This window comes from Artibeus jamaicensis, unplaced genomic scaffold (genome assembly GCF_021234435.1).
Source record: "Artibeus jamaicensis isolate MK-2021 breed Jamaican fruit bat unplaced genomic scaffold, CSHL_Jam_final scaffold_1031, whole genome shotgun sequence".
Lineage (NCBI taxonomy): Eukaryota > Metazoa > Chordata > Mammalia > Chiroptera > Phyllostomidae > Artibeus > Artibeus jamaicensis.
The window spans coordinates 2,825,952-2,843,858 of record NW_026522026.1 but is presented as its reverse complement, the minus strand read 5'-3'; the positions used below and the strand labels follow the sequence as shown (position 1 = coordinate 2,843,858).

The 17,907-nt window shown below is 36.2% G+C and overlaps 1 long non-coding RNA gene across 1 annotated transcript; it reads right to left on the bottom strand.

Annotated features, from left to right (window-relative positions):
* Positions 1–237: 237 nt before the first annotated feature.
* Positions 238–9,023, bottom strand: LOC119052830 (uncharacterized). The gene is made up of 3 exons (XR_005083196.2): positions 8,907–9,023; positions 6,436–6,641; positions 238–690 (listed from the first exon to the last, which is right to left on the bottom strand). It is a non-coding gene; the product is annotated as an uncharacterized LOC119052830 (long non-coding RNA).
* Between the last annotated feature and the right edge of the window lie 8,884 nt (positions 9,024–17,907).

Here is a 17,907-nt window from a genome sequence, read left to right as displayed (position 1 = left end):
TTCCCCCAAATTTTCTTATACTCAAAAAGATATATCCATTAGCATCAGCAGTAGAAATATTTTTCTTGGATTTGAGCTGCAGAACATGACATGAGGGTGGATCCTTCTTGTCTCACACTTTATTTTTTATTCTCCTGAAATAAGATCTCCAAGTGTCATCACTCGATGACTTGAAGGCCTTGATTTTTATGTTTCCCGGAACCCCAGGGATGCAGCGGCAGGATGGGGAGTTGGTGGAGGAGGCAGCGTGGGCCGAGAGGGAAACAGACACTGGCAACCAGGTCGGCAGTGAGGCACTGAACCACACACCGAAGTTTCAAATTTCAGGTAATCTGACCGTAAGTTAAAGTTGGAATCCACCATTTTGTATTATTTTATTCTACCATTTAAAAGTGGTACAAAGCTTTATTTTAAAGTATTTTAACTTTAAAACATTTTTTTCAATGATTGTTTTGCCACTTCTAGGAGACATGTAACACGAGAGAACAGTCTTTCATAACTCTGAAAGCAAAGTCCTTCTGACTCACACAAAGATCTGCTCTTCCTCGGTGGTTTAAGTTTGTTTTCAGTTTAGTTGACTGATAATTGCCCTTTCAAACTCAGTAGGTTACAGGAGACATCTGTGGAATTTGTTTGAGGACTGATGGGTGCTCAGATACAAAACTGCCAGGTTAGCAAAGTCAGAGTAGGCTGTAATGATAAACACAAATGCCAGCTTTGTGAAGGCAGCAACCAGAAAAAAACAAGGCATTCATTGTAATAAGCATTCTTTCAGTCATAATTACCTATGAGTTTTTTGGGTGAGGTATATAGCCACTCCATAGAACTGCTGCTGCTTACTTTCCTTTCTTTCTTATTCATTCACTCAATTTCTAGTGTCCATTGTAGATGTTATATGAGGCATTATCATTCATTAACAACATAGTTTTGGGAACAGATTTCCAAGTTTAAACACCAGCCCTACTACTGCTTCTATGTAATTGGCAAGTTACTTCAATTTGTGCCTTGATTGTTTCTCCTCCATATTAGAAATAACGTTCTTTCATGGGGTCACTCTAAGGATTGAATTAGTCAATGCATGTCAAGTACTAACAATAATAGCACATATTGACACTCAGTGAATTTTAGCTATAGCATTATCATTATTCCCATGAGAAAAAGCAGGCTGGGATCAGCACACGCTCTTACCTCAAGAGTGTTCAAATGCAATTGCACCTATAGGCATACATGCAAGAGCACTTCATTGGGAAGGTAAAACAGCATATGGCTAACCACAACTGGCCTGTAGAGACTCCAAACTTGTCCACGCAGGAAAGGTTGGAGAGATCACTGTGGAGCAGGGTCACAAGCGCAGCTCAATCTAGGTCTTAGAATGCGGGTGCAACATGGACATTTTGCTATCCTCATTATTCAGATCAATTTTATGTTGAGAAACTAGAGCAACCTTTTAGGACTGGAAAGGTTCTTAGAGGTAATTGGATGCATATAGTTAAGAATATAAAGGCCAGTAGGCCAGTCCATCAGCAAATATTTTTAATGACTTATGGTCCTGTATGACTGGTGAAGAGCTGTAGCTTTACAAAAGGGTGTCGGAGAAGACCTATCTGAGGAAGTGACATTTCAGTTGAAATCTGAATGATGACAAGGAAAGAGGCATGGGGAGATTGGGGCAGGGGTTGAAGGTCATTTAAAGTAAAAGACATAGTAAGAGAAAAGGCCCTAAGAGGGGATGAAGAGAAGGCCTGGGTGGCTATAGTGCAGTGAACAGAGGAGAACAGAAAAAAGATAAGATCTGGAGGGAGGCTGATACTGAGCTCTCCAGACGTAAGGAAGGAGGTTGAACTCTATTCTGGTTGTTGTGCAGAATCACAAGTCAATTCTTTTTTTTTTATTATTTTTTTATTGATTATGCTGTTACAGTTGTTCTATTCCCCCTTTATTCCCCTCCACCCTACCCTTCATCCCCACCATTACCCCCCCTTTAGTTTATGACCATGTGTCAGTCCTTTAGATTTATATTTCCCTGCTATCTTGCCCCCCTTCTTTTTGTTTTTTTACCTTCTCCCCCTTCTCTCCTCCACTCCCCTGTTGCCCCTAGAGCTTCTTTCTATGTTTCCACTCCTGCAAGTCAATTCTTAAGTAGCCGCATGACAAGCTCTGATTCAAGATCACTGTCTGGATATAACAGACCACAGTGGGCAAGCCTGGAGGTAGAAATCCCAGTAACTGTGGCAGTGACAGTAGCCCAGGCAAGAGATGATGGTGGTTTAGACTAGGATTCTAGAAAAAGAAAAGGTGATCAGTGGTCAGATTCTGAATACATTTTTGGAGTAGTGCTGTCAGCACTTACTGAGAAATTAAATGATGTATGAGGAGAGAAAAGACTCAATAATGATTCATGTGGCCTATGATGGAGCCATTTATTGGTAGAAGTATGGGAGAGGAAGGTATGGGATGATATACCAGACTTAAGGAAGATAATTAATAGTTCTGTTTGGACTTAATAAATTTAAAATATGTTAGACATCTGGTAGAAATGTCATGTTGCTCAATATGTGAATCCATGAATAACAAATGGGAAAAAATAGATAACATAGATGTATTTAAACACAAATGTGTTTAAAGTCATGGGTTTACATGACATCACCTGATCACCTAGGAAGGGAGTATAGACAGAGAAGAGATGAGCGCCAAGGATAGAACTCTCAGTCCTACAACGTGCAGGGATGGGTCTTGAGGGTGGAGGAAGAGCCACAGAAAGCTAACGAGAAGGACCAGCTGTGAGGGAAGAGGAAGACTAAGAGTGTCTGTGATTCAGAGTCTAGAAAAGAAGTAACACAAAGTAACAGTGCTGGTTAATGGCCATTTACCTGCTAACCAAGTGTGTATCCTAAACACAGCAAAAACCTTAAGTTTCTAGTTACTTTATTCCTGCATCACCAACAGTGCTTAGTAGAGCTAAATATATGGTAAAATACATGGTGAGAACTCACCAAGCAATTAATTGTTGATTGATAATACATGTACGTGACACATGAAAACCGAATTTACCTTAATAGGCACGATAACAAATTTCTGTTTTTACTTAGCTGTAGTCTCCTGACTTACAAATGAGTATTTCCATGTGCCATCACTCAGTTATCTTCATGAACAATTACTGTTTAGTCACATCACACCTTTTGACTCAGCGACACACCTATAGATCTTGGTGTGCATTTGCATACCTTGACCCTAAGATTTAAATAATCTTGTGCAAAGCATAAGATAGATTTATAGCTGTGCTTGATTTGAATGAACAGTTAATTCAAAATATTTCTTGAGAATCTATACTGTGTTAGAAACAATTGTGGGCCTTTATCAATAGTACTAAAATATGACTATGCACAGTAATTTCTTTCAGGGACCTTACAAAGTAAAAAGTAAAGACAGCCTCAAAAAAATCTATAATATAAGACATTAGGCCATGACTTACTAAATAGAGTTATGCACAACATGCACTTTTATTCATTCATAGTACTTTTAAATTTTAATAAATAAAGGTAGCTAACCTCTTAAATTTGATAACTGCCTGTGATCATAGCTAATTCCTTTGACATACAAAAAAAGCATCCTGCAGAAATTCTTCAGTGTGTAAAGAATGAACTCACTAACGATTTTTTTTTCGCTAACGATTTTTAAACTAAAACATCAGACCATGCATCACACTGAAGTCCATTGACCTGATGTTGTACACTTAAACTCTTTACCACAGATAAATTTGCAAAGCCCAAGAAGATAGCAAATACTTTACAGCTCTAATCAACAAAGAATGAACTATGTCCATGGAAAAGTATACTCTGGGCAAATGAGTTACAGAAAGTCCACACACAAAATGACCTCGAGGGAGTAGCCTAGATTTAGGGAGAAAAAGAAAAGAAATGCTGATGTTGATAACATCAGCATTTATGTTATCAACCAGGAAAATCTCATGGACAGAGATTCAACAAATAAGTCCTATCATTCTATACTGTGGGTGACAGCCAACAGCTCTGAAAAGCCCCGGTGATAAATTCTTTTTTTTTTAATTTTGAAATATTTTATTATAAAATTAAAAACTTGCAATTACTTTTCTAAGGTCAGTTAAGAAGCTGCAACTAAATATACAATGTTTGGATACTGGATTTGGTCTTAATTAGATATGTTCATGAATTATGATGTCATTTCATTTTTTTATAATTAATTTTATTTAGTTATTTTTCAAGTACAGTTTTTTGTCTATTTTTTCCATCCCAGCCTCCCCCGCCCCAGTGATAAATTCTAAAACAACCACTGACTTAAATGTGACACTGATCTAAATTGGAAAAATACTAAAAAAAATTGTTATGTCTCTTATGTTCTGCAGTGCCCATTTGTAATACACTAGTGGAGAAACTCAAAAGGACAATGGTGTGAAGTAAAACTAGGGATTATAATAGTAGTTTCCTGCAACACCTGGGAAGATCACTTTTCCTCTTCCAATATCAATAATCTTAAACGTATTATATTGGCTGCCACACAGCCACTACACACAACAAGAAAAATGATTCCAGAAACATTAAACTTATTTTATAGTTTTTTCTCCTTCCAACCTGCTATCAAAAACCTATCATGTTCAAGAAGAACTTGCAGCTCTTATATTGCCACTTTTATACTCAGTCAGGGAAGCTACTAAGCACAGAGACTACTTGCCTGTCTGTGTATAACCCTCCTTCTGCTACTTACTAGTTTTTGGCACTGGACAAGTTACTTACTTTCTGTATGCCTCAATTTCCTTAACCATATATTGGGGCTATGAGTTTGTTTTAAAGGAGTCAGTGACTTAATACATATAAGTGCCTAGATAGTACCAGGTACATAGCAAATACTAAATAAATGTTGGCTATTATTATTACATCTAGTATTATTTCTATTATATTCTGTAAGAACACAAGCATATGTATATATGGTGTCTTTTTGAAAAGCAAGCAATGAGAATGGAGAATACAAGTAGTTTAGAAAACAGCATATGCTTTAGGTAGAGAGAGAGAGAGAGAGAGAGAGAGAGAGAATAAACATTCTCACTCACACATCCAGTTCCTTATTTTATGTGCACAGGTAACTCTACAAAGATTTGCAAGGTTAATTTGTACACTCTTTGTAAAGAATCTTTACATTTTTCCAGTTTCAAAGTCTTCTAATGATACAGTTAAAAGCAGCCAACATTAATATGGAATCCCAGATTAAAGGGAAAAACATTTACGAACACTAGAAAATTAAAAATTTTTATCTGCATGTTAAGCATCTAAAATAGCACAAGGCACCTAGTGAAATTCTGATACAAAATGAGAAATGAAGCAGGACCTGGAGTCAGTTCTGAGCCCTGTTACTAACATTCTGTGCAGTGAATCACTCCTCTGTCTCAATTTTGCAGCTACTGGTGCAAGAGATAATAGTTACTATGTGTTATTCATTAGTTTCTTCTGGTGTTCAGTACTACTCAAATTTTTAACTGGATTAAGGCTCACAGTTAAATGGTCCTACTTTATCATTTTCCAAAGCATCACAGGAAAGATCATTTCTTCAAGGACCCTTACCTTCTATCTAGTTAGATAATAAAGGATAATTTAGAATCATTTTACTTTATATGAAGATTCCCAAAATGTGGGGGGTTGACATGAAAGTCACTGGCTATTTACCAAATAACCACAAACTGAAGATGACCTGTCCCCACTAAATAAGACACCAGTACCTGTGTCATGGGATAACATTTCTTGATCAAGTACATTCTCTTCCTTTGGTCAGAAAAATGTTGATTTTTTGCTGTCAATTAGGCTATTCTGTGCTAAATGTTTTGGAGTAGGGATGTAAAATGATGAAAAATATCGACAAAGGGCTCCTTTGACATTGGTTTCTAAAACGTAAGCTCTTAGAGGAGCTGACAGTATTCCTGAAGTAAACAAAAAGTTTGGGAGAAATACCTGGGGAAGAGAAAGAACATAAGAAGGGACGAGAAGTAATCCCTCAGACTGAGAAGAGACAGGCACGACGGAAGTTAGGAGAATATGGCAGTATGGCCCCTGGAATCCAGAGAAAACGACTTTTCTGGCAGACTTTTTTTTTCTTGAATGGCATAGGAAAGGTAAAGAACAAAATTCATATTCTGAAAGAGGGGTGGGCTCCATGTTCTATTCCAGGAAGAGCTTTGGAAGGGGCAAGACTAGGCCAAAGAAATGACTAGGCGGCATATCTTAAGCAGCCTCAACCTTGGCAGATTTACAGGGACAGGGAGAAGCAAACAAATGATTCCAATGTCCCCACGCTTGGTATGGGAAAAACAGAGAACCTGATCAGAGCTGCAGGGCTACCTGCGCGGTGGAGGGGCACCTCGGAGGCAAACTGCAGGAGGAAAGAACAGAAGGTCAGAGGGCGATGACTCACATCTCAGCAGACATCTGTGGAAACAACTAATAGGCCAGTGGACCCTCACACCAGGTTAACTACTCTTTCGTGTTAACCACTCTCTGCCGGCGTCCGGGCACTCCCATGTCGCGTCCTAGCCAACTCAGGAAAAGCAAGCAGACCCCAGAGGAACGAAGGCGAACATTTCTCCACTTCAGCAGGTGCGAAATCGAAATGAATTTGACCTACGAAACATTAAGGAAAGTCACATTGTTACACAGCTGCTCTATTTACAAAAATACACACACATGGATTTAAGTATATTACAAATAGTTTTGCCTTGAAAATTTATCTATACTCCACCAAATTTTTAGCAAACTTCAGGAGTTTCATACATGCATGACATGTGTAAGAACCCCAGATGGCATATATTAATACATGAAAATGAAAAAGTCACTTAAATAAATGTTATTCAAGTGCATTTTTCTTTTATTTATAAATATATAATCTTATTAAAATAAATCATATTCAGATGTTTTCAGAAGAAACAAGATAGGCCATTTTTAAAAGTTCATTCATTTTAGTTATATTGTCAGTATCTCAAAGTCAACATTTGTCTAATATATTGCCACAATATTATATATGTGCACATATTTAATGACTACATATAACATATATCAATAATTTTTACTAGTGATTATCCTTAAACAGTGAAAACAATTTCTGGCTAAATCTGACAACCTAGACCTGCTACATGTCTTTCTTTTTTATTTCAGTGTTAAGTGTATGCATGGAATTTAATTATATATGCTAGTAAATAATCTAAAAGAAATCTTGAGATCATCTTGACATGTATTATGCTCTTGAAGCATCCATTGCTTCATTCAGTCTCCCCACAGATATTTAGGGTGCCGCAGAGTACCAGGAATTATACTAACGGTGTAGAAAAATGCCTTGTTTTCAATACCTCTGTGTGGAACAAATGCCCAGTGAATATTTTCAACATGTGCTCTTTAACATGTTTTCCTAAAATCCATTGTGTTACCAGAGATTAGAGTGACCTGTGGTTACACTTCTAGAACTCTGTAGTTTGCGAAAATCTTGGAAAACTAAAAATGCTAGTACAATTTCATTAATTTGAAAACTCCATAGGAATAATGGCTTAATTTGTTTCTTTTTAATTACTTACCTTTCTCGAAATTGAAATGAAAGAAAAATTGATAATCTCAGAGTTCATTTGACTTACATTATCCTTCTATTACAGTATGCCATCAGTTTTAGATATAATTTAATAATTTCATAATAATTTAATTTAATAATAACTTTTGGGAAGGGAGGAAAGAAGTAAAAAAGAAAGATACCACTGAAAAACATATCATTGAAAGATGCTTCCTAATTTCAGAAATGTGACAATGCTAAAAAAATATTCATCTTAGATTATGGAACTATGGCATTTTGAAGGTCATATTTTGAAGTTAGTATTTTATTTCCATTCAGCAGAATTATTTGTGCTATTAAATTGAGTGTAGAGAATATAAATCCACATGGCCCTGCTCCTTGACCTATCTTCCGTCGGGGAGAAGTCTAGCAACACAGGAAGCTTCTCTGCTTCAAATAACAAATCTATTTGAAGTTATCAATTACTATCAGCATTGATCCACTGATGTTAATGCCTAAGAGATTTAAATATCTTCTCATACTTTCTGTTGATTCTGAATGCATGTCAAATTCATAGATCATTGGAGGATTTGATGTTTTGATCTAAATGTAAGAAATTTTTCAAATAAATTGTGGCTAATTTTATGCTTATAAGCACATTCCATAGCAAGCTTACTATGACAACAGAGAAGTCATAGAATATAATTCTATAAATATAGCTAATGAATTAAGGTCATATTTTAAGATAATTTAATTCAAACTAATGCAAAAGATGGTATTCTGAGTATTGGAACAAATAAACAAAGATACATGTGATTTCAATCAGAAATACAGGAACCTAGCCAAGTAGAAACAGTGCATCAGACCTGTCCGTCAGACCCTTTCATGTTAACTACTCTTTTAAAGATTAAACTATATGAGAGAATATACAGTAGATCCTTAAAATTGTCTTTTAACTCTGAATTTTTTAAAACCACAGTAATGAGTTACTAGACAAAGCCATTAAAAATAAAGGCCCACACAGTGATATAAAAATATATATGGGGCTGGCTAACCTCCTAAGTGATTCACTGGCATATGGTAAGCGCACAATAAATATTTGTACAGCGAATGAAAGGACAAGTGAGTGACTCACTCCACACCCCAATATCCCCAAGACACAAGTCCCTAAGAGACAATTCCCCAAGAGATAAGGCTAAGTAGCATCACTCAGGGGAAATTAGTTTTTGCTCCCCCCAAAAGAACACTTAGATCTATCTTAAGATGGACCAGTCCCTGTTCTAAGCACTTGACACAAATGTGTGCATTTAATCCTTACAAGTGAAGCAGGTATTATTATTATGCCCATTTACCAGATGAAGAGCTTGAAGTATCAGGTTAAGTAGCTTAACTTATTTGAGGGCATACAGCTAATTAGGAGTGGGGTCAGGGTACAAAGCCGGGCAGTTTGGCTTCAAAATCAGTGCTCTTAACCACTCCACTCTGCTGCCTACCTAAGATTGCCCAGGCCCACAGACTTCATCTATATGGTTAACACTGACTATTGCAGACTCATAGAACTCCTCCAGGTTCCCTACACATTAACCAAGGTCAGGGGCCAAGGCTGACCATATGTATTTTGTTTGACCTCTGGAAGGCAGTGTGACCCAAAACTCCTGATGTTGCAAATTTGCCTTAACAGTGGTTAAAAGTAAACTTACCTAGAAAAAACATTATGACCCTGAAATTCCATTCAACACGATAATGGTATTTGCTATTATAATTGAAAATGGAGTTCCCATGAGGAAATAAGAACTCTTATCCATTCTTCTTATTATAGTCTGAATTTCATCTGAATTTTTATCTTGCCTTTTGAGAGCCATCTGGCTCCTCACTCTTAATTACAAAACTACTCCCACTCCTGACTCTGGGCTCCTGGAGAACAGAGACCATTTCTCGTGACTCTCACTCTCTCTCCAGTGAGTAAGTATTTGTTAGATGAGTGAGTAGATATCCAACAATGTTTGCTTGATTAATAATATAAAACATGTAAAATTCTTTTTAGGCAAGTAACCAATTTTCTTCTGTTTTCTTATGACAAATACATTTAAATAGAGAGCAATATTATCTCCAGGGTTTTACTGGTCAATTTACTGCTTTCAAAACCAGATTATTTCATACTTATACATGGCAAATCGCCACCTGGATTTTCTGAGATAAAATGATTTTTATTAAAGTATAGTTGGTATACAATGTTATTGTTTCAGATGCATAGCACAGGGATTCGACATGAATATATTTTGTTATGTGGACACCACACTAAGTCTACAACCATCTGGCAGCATGCAAAGCTATCGCACTGTTATGAACCGTATTCCCCTTCACCTTTTCCACCCATCCCTCCACCTCCCTCCTCTCTGACAAGCATAAGTTTGTTCTTTGTTTCTGAGTCTGTTTTTTTTTACTTCATTTGTTTTGATTTTTTAAATTTCACATTAAGTGAAATCATGTGGTATTTGTTTTTCTCTATCTTTTTTAAAAATATTTTTAAACTCATTATAACCAACATATTTTTCTTTCTTTTTTTTTAAAGATTTTGTTTATTTATTTTTAGAGAGAAAGGGAAGGAGAGAAGGAGAGAAACATCAATGTATGGTTGCCTCTCATGCATCCCCTGCTGGGAACTGGCCTGCAACCCAGGCATATGCCCTGACTGAGAATTGTGGTTCACAGGCCCGAGCTCAGTCCACTGAGTCACACCAGCCAGGGTTCTATCTGACTTATTTCACTTAGCATAATGATCTCTAAGTCCATCCATGTTGTGGCAAATAGCAAGATTTCATTATTTTTATGGCTGAGTAATATTCCACTGTATATATGTACCACATCTTCTTTTTCTGTTCATCTATTGACAAATACCTAAGTTGCTTCCATATCTTGGCTATTGTGAATAATGTTATAATGAACATAGAAGTACATATATCTTCTAAAATTAGTGTTTTTGTTTTCCACAAATAAACCCAAAAGTGGAAATGCTGGGTGATATGATAGTTCTGTTTTTTGTTTTTTGAGAAATCTCGTACTGTGTTTGACAGTGGCTGCCCCAACTTGCAGTCCCACCAACAGTGCACAGGGTGCCCTTTCCTTCACATTCTCTCTGACACTTGCCGTTTGCTGTCTTCTTGGTACTAGCCATTCCAACCATTGTAAAGTGGTACCTTATTGTGGCTTTGAATCGCATTTCCCTAAAGATTAGTGATGTTAAGTATCTTTTCATATGACTGTTGACCCATCTGTGTGAGTTGAAGAGATGTTTTTTCCTGTCTTCTGCCCATTTATTGATTGGATTAATTTTTGTTAAGTTATATAAGCTCCTTATATATCTTGGATAACCACTCCTCATTGTTTATCATTTGCAAATATCTTGTCTCATTTAGTAGGTTTTCTTTTCATTTTGTTGATCATTTTCCTCCACGTGGAGAAGCTTTTTAGTCCCATATGTTTATTTTGCTTGTATAGTCCTTGCTGGAGGAGACATGTCCAAAGAGATATTCCTAAGATTGATGTCAGACAGTTTACTATCCATGTCCTCTAGGAGTTGTGTGGTTTGAGATCTTACATTTAAGTCTTTAATGTATTTTGAGTTTATTTTTAGATTACGTAAGAGAGTAGTCCAGTTTCAAGTTTTGCATGTGTCTGTCCAGTGTTACCAACACCACTTACGGAAGGGACTGTCACTTCTCCAGTGGATATTTTTGCCTCCCTTGTGTTAGATTAACTGAGCACGTAAGTAAGAGTTTACTTCTGAGGTTTCAATTCTGTTCCAAACTAATTTTCATTTAATTTCATTCTGTTCAATATTATCTTGGTTAAAAACATAATTGAATGTGGTTTAATTTTATATATTTAAAGCTTATTATTTAAACTCAAAAATAAAAAAGAAATAATTTGTTAAACCATGAGTATTTATTTTTTGTTCAAAATGTAATCCACATAATTTTATTGAATAGGCACTAGTCTCTTATCCCAGTACCTAATTATGATTGCAACAATGGTACCTAACAATGCAACATAATATCTTGCATAATGTTAAATAACACTCTTCTGCCAGCACTGGAAGGCAATGAGAATAATCCAGATTGAAGAACAAGTTTGTCTAAGGTTAAAACGCGAATGAGTGTTAGACCCAAGACAAAAAAATCCTGGTTCTCCTAAGTTGGGGTTCATTATCCCTGTCTTCATTTAATATACAAAAAACAGATGATCTACAAGAGAAGAGAAGATTTACGAACTACTAACACAGATATCCAAGAAAAAAAAACATGACATTTTTGTGATAGGTCAAAGAATAAAATCAGGAGATAACAATAACAATTGTGGTTTGGTTATGCCTCATAAAGCAGAAAGGTAAGTCTAGTTTTAGAAAACTGAGAACCTATCACATTAAAACTAAGGGAAATCCACATGAGCTTTAAGTGGCTCTCACTGAGTAAGTGTGCTTGCACACGGAGCACCTGTTGGATGGGTTTTGACAAGCTGTAACCTCAACCGGTCAGTGCTGATAGTTCTCATTGAAAGATGCATCTTTGTTAACCCGCAGCATTTTTGTTAAAAGTGAAATATCTGGCCCTGGCTGGTGTAGCTCAGTGGATTGAGCACGGGCCTGTGAAGCAAAGGGTCACTGGTTTGATTCCCAGTCAGGGCACATGCCTGGGTTGCAGGCCAGGTCCCCAGTAGGGGACACATGAGAGGCAACCACACATTGATGTTTCTCTCCCATTCTTTCTACTTCCCTTCCCCTCTCTCTAAAAATAAATGAATAAAATATTTTTTTAAAAAGTGAAATATCTGGATTATAGAATAAAATCATCTGATTTCAGAAAAACACAAAACCTGAACTTAAGCTTAGCAATCAACTTACAAGTAATTTAGTCCTGTTATTGGCATACAGACCATTGTAGATAGCTAATAACTGTGTTGGGCCACCTGATACTGAGTTCAATAAATCGAATTAAAATTAAACTTTAAATATAACAATTTAAAATGGCAAGGCATGGAAAAAGCAAACATGAAATATACTCCACTGTAAGAACCAAGTAATCTACAGTGGAATACGATTACTTGAATTTTGAAGGGGAAAAAATTAATGATTTAAAAATGTGGATGATGAGTCTGAGATGAATAAATTTGTACTTCTACTGAGAGTCAAGGTTATCACGACTCCTCTAAACAAGTTCTAAAGCCCACGCGTAGTAACCTTTTAAATTTTAACAGAGCATCACCGATTGCTTCAGTTTACATGCCACTGGTCACAGGACTTTGAACTGGCCATTTTTGTTTGGAAAACTTGGAGATAGTATATCTCTTTAAGTTAAACAAACCCTTGGATATACACACATTCTGTTTAATGAACATTGTCTCAGTACAGATGGAAATTTGCCCTGGTAAGGATCGGATGGGTAGTACGAACCAAATCTAATGGTCCCTGAACTGAAAAAAGGACTCATATTTCTCGACTTTTCTTTCATCTGCACTGTGTATAGAAAGATGTCTCTGCCTTTGCATTTTGTTCCTCAAGAGAATGATCCTGTAGGATATGGAATCACACCTATTTGAAATTAATGTTAAAGTATCTTATTATGATATAAGTATTATAAAACTTTATCTTTTTGTTTCATAATATTCTTTACTGAAATACAGAGGAATTTGTAAGCAATTTTTTGATATGCAATTCTATTTTTCTATTAAATTTAATGAAAGTATCATGAACATATGACCCCTTAATTAAAAATGTATTTATTCTATAACAAAGTGTAAATCATTTAATTAAATAAATAAAATTAATTTTATAATCATTGACAATAATGTTCAGAATGTTAATTCTATTATTAACCTATGATTTCTACCTCTTGGAATAAAAACACTAAAGAGAACATAAAAACCATGTTAAATTCTGACAATATTCATTTGTATTTTTATTGAGATTTTAAACACATTTGTTTTTGCTTTATGGCTTTTTCTACTGCTTCAGACTTGTCTAGAAGTGGATGGAAGTTAGAAAAAATTTTAGAACTAACAATGCAAAAATTGACCTCTTCCAAACTCCACGATAATATTGTGGCCAATCATAGTGAAAATTCAGTGAACTACTCTGATTGCCTTTTTATTTCCTGAACTTTTAACTCAGTCATGAGCAAAGATACGGTACAGAACCTGAGGTCTAACCTGTACATCCATTTGATATAGAGCAAGTTGTGTAACTAGCCCATAACATGACAAGAGCAGAAACTTGGTGGGAGGTCCTTGTCTCTACATCTCAATTTAACAGAAGCATCAATAAAACACACTGTTCAAACACATATTATTCATGTTGTTTACCCTGCAGTAAAAAGTGTTTTAAAAGCATTTTAATTTGCATGTTATTCAATGGAGCATCCAGTTGACTAGAAGTAGTCACTCCCGGTAGTCTTACACCTAGACTAATTCACACATTTGTGTCACGCCTGCCTGGCCTTGGTGGACAGTTGATTTTCTAATTCTTGTTTCAATCTGATTGATATGCCTTCAGAGCAAAGAGAATTTTTTTAAATCGTATTTTATTGGGACAAGTAAGGAGAAAATGCTTGTTTTAAAATCTAGAAACATTTATGATTTTATAAGTCTTTCAATTAAAAAATTAAAATATATCATCGCAGCCCATCAGAGTAGGGTCTGGAAGCCTGGCGCTCCTCTGCAAGTCTCACTCCTGCTGTGGGGGTACAGGAGCCGAAGCAGCCTTCCTCATGGTAACAGACACAAAAATGGGAAGTCCTGAGGCCTCCCACCTCTACAGTGCACATGAATCAACATATGGAGCTCAGGTCTTAACTGGAATTTGCAGTTGATCTTGTCGTGAGATCCTGCCAACAGAAAAGTGTGCCATAGCCTTGGGCCCTGCATGCACAATCACCAGGTAACTTCTGTCTCTCCACTGCTCTAAAACTGCAGCTCCAGCGTTCAACCTCACTAGGAAAGTATTTACAATGTGTTTCATGTATATGAAAGGACTCAGTGACATTTATTCAACCTGTTATGCTGATCTCCATGAGAGGATATTATTCTAGTTCCATTTTTGCTTATTTGCTGATAACTCTTTATCTTCTAACCAAGGGCTTCTTCACCTTCTGTTTAATCAATCAGAAATCATTTAATCCTTTCCGTCTATTTACTCTTTCTCATTTCTATTTTGCTGTAGTAAATGTATCAATATGCATGCACACTTCAAACTGTAAGTAATCCTGCACGTCACTTCTATAAATACCTTCCCAGAATGTCATATGTAATCATTATTCTCTTATTCAAAAATTTACAAGTAACTCTTTATTTCCTATGAAGTAAAATCCAAACTAATAGTGTGCTGGACCAGTTCTTGGCACATAGAGGGAAGCAGTATCTCTTCAATGTAGAAGTGAAAGCTTTTTAGAATTGATTTCACTTGACCAATTTAGGATAAAAAAATTTGCTGGATCCTTTTAAGCACTGAAAAGTCAACAGATTGGAGAAAGACAAAATGCCAAAATGAGATTACACATAATTGGTGTCCAATAAATGCTTGCCAGTGAACTGGAAAACCAGGTTTTGATTTTCCAGTTTCCAGGTTTTGCTCTTCCAGGGCAAGGAAGTATACAGAAGAGGCAAGAAGCAGGCTTGAAATTAATAGGCCAGGGGTCCAAACCTGCTTAATGGATAAAAGGGACAGACAAGAAGAAATGGTGAACTGAGAGCATGAGATAGATGAAGGTAGAAGAAGTAATATCCATAAAATCTGGATGCCAACAGTGAGCCACAAGGATCTCCTACAGACAGCCAGAAGAAAATACGATTATCTTCAAAGCAAATGTTAAGAAACAAAGCCAGTTTACTGAAGGCAAGAAAGCAGAGGCAGATGAATAGACATGGACATGAAAATGTGTACACATTTAACAAGAATAATATTTTTGACTTCTTTCTACATGACCTGCATATTCAATATTTTGTGGAGGATTAAAACTATTATAGCAGGAATGCAAAGAAAAAGAATTGCAAATGTTCATGTATCATTATAGGATTTTCAAGTGACTAATTTTGATTTACTCTTTAACCTGGTTCATCCACATATAAAAATTTCAATGGTCTCAACCTACATTATCTTATTTTTTTTCTTTTGCTTTTGTAGTCTCTAGATAGAGAGAACTCTGAATGCAAATGAGCAACATTCCATGCTACCTAGTAATTAAACGGAGACCCTTTCCAGAGGAAGAATACAGGAGCAAAAAAGAAATTCAAAAGGAAAGAGGATAGCATGAATGTCATTCTGAGACCTGCTATCCCCAATGAGTAAAGTGAGAAGATTTGAAATGTTGAAAAGGAAGCAAAAAGCAGTTTCTACTGTTTTGATCTGGAAGCCTCAAAAAGAGGATTCCCTCACACAGTACCCATCCAAAGCAACATGAGGAGCCCCTCGGACAGCAGAAATTAACACACTTTCACAATGACAGAGAATCTTTATATGATCTACAATGCTGTGTCTTGCTAACTTATAATTATATTTTACATAAATGCATGAGAAGTACATATACTAAGCTCATATGCCCAGCTCATGAGTTTGAAGTCAGCAATAGGACAACCTTATTTGGTGAATTCATCTGCTATATCTAAGTGTAGCCAAATATGATCCTCAGAGAGCTTTATTTTAGGTACAGATGGTTGAATTTAGCATTTTCTCTTCCATATGAATAGTACATTAATCTCATAGTATTGGAGAATTAAATGTAGGAATCCTGGAAAAAAGACTGAAAAGCACTACAGGGCAGTGAAACTTGAACACTCAAATACTTGGCAGATTTGAAAGCTAAACCCTAACCATTCATTTACATTAGCTCCAAACAGAAATGGAACAGAGTCTTGAGCAGTGACCATCATCTGGATCACCATACTGTCCTTCTTGGCCTGCCCTGTGATAAGAACATGATGTTCTGAAAAGGCCTGAACTATTAACGGGGTAACAGTCCCTTTGGCAATAGTGTAATCAGCGAATCCAATGTCACATGGAAAAGTAACCTAGGGTGTTTACAATGTGTCTCAGTTCAGAAAACTCACCCACACATTTGTCAACTACCACAAAATGTTACCACTCTTATCGAGAGCTGTTGACTCAGGCTGTGAAATACTGGCCATGGGATTAATTGTCATATATTACCGAGGTAGAGTTCATTCTCCCAACAGGAAATACAACAACAGAACAAAACAAAAAATAGAACAGGCATCCATCCTTCTTTTTTTTCTCCACTCTTATGCCCAATATTTTCTCATCACTCTGAACAAAGTGCCTTATCTTCTTTATTTCAACCAGACCTTTAACATGTTAAAGAAGAGGAGACCAGAAGCCCAAAATGAAATCACTTGTGCTAAAGCTCATGGCACTGCACCTAATTGTAGTTTCAACCTCCAGGAATGTATTGTACTTCCAATCGGTCAGTCTGAAACCATCCAATTAGTACCAGTGGTCACAGGTACCCTCTCCATCCCCCAAAGGAGCTGAGACAATCTGCCTGACAAGACCCCTGCCTTCTGCTAAGGGAAGGTAAACTCTGAAACAATCCTTTCTTTTCTTTTACTAATATTTTCTGGTCACATCCAGTTTCTATCTACAAAAGCCTTCCACATTATATAGTTTCTCAGAGCACTTCTTTGCTCCCCAGATAGGACACTGCCTGATTCATGAATTGCTCAATAAAGCCAATTAGATCTTCGAATTAACCCCATCAAATATTTGTTCTTTAAAAGGCATTTAATTCCAGACAAACTACAAGAGTTACTAACTTTATATATACATACAAATCTTCTTTTCTCACTTGCATGGGAATAATTTCCTCTCTCTGACCCTTAATTACTTTTAAGTTTGATAGTTAATGGGATTTTAAAATGTCTGGCCTTGCAGGACATTTTAATCAATGTGAAATAATCAATATCATGTGTGATTCTGAAGCCATCAAATAAATGTGAACCAAAGTAACATGTGTATCCCATTACCACTTTAGTGGAGTTGGTCTCAGCCATTTATGTGTCTACAATCATTGGTGGGTACTAGAACATCTCTTAGTAACTCGTATTTCTCCAACATCTTAGCTAAGAATGATTTAATCCTGACTTTAAAGTGATTTTCTCATTTAAATGTGATAGTGCATTAATTCAATGGAATACTATGTTCTGCACAAGGAAAGAAAAAAAGCCCTTATAAATACATATGAAATGTTCTCTAAGGTATATACTTCAGCAAAAAAAAAAAAGAGTAAAAAAGCAAAGTGTATAATGAAATAAAATAAGACCAGAGTGTATAATATGCTACCACTTAAA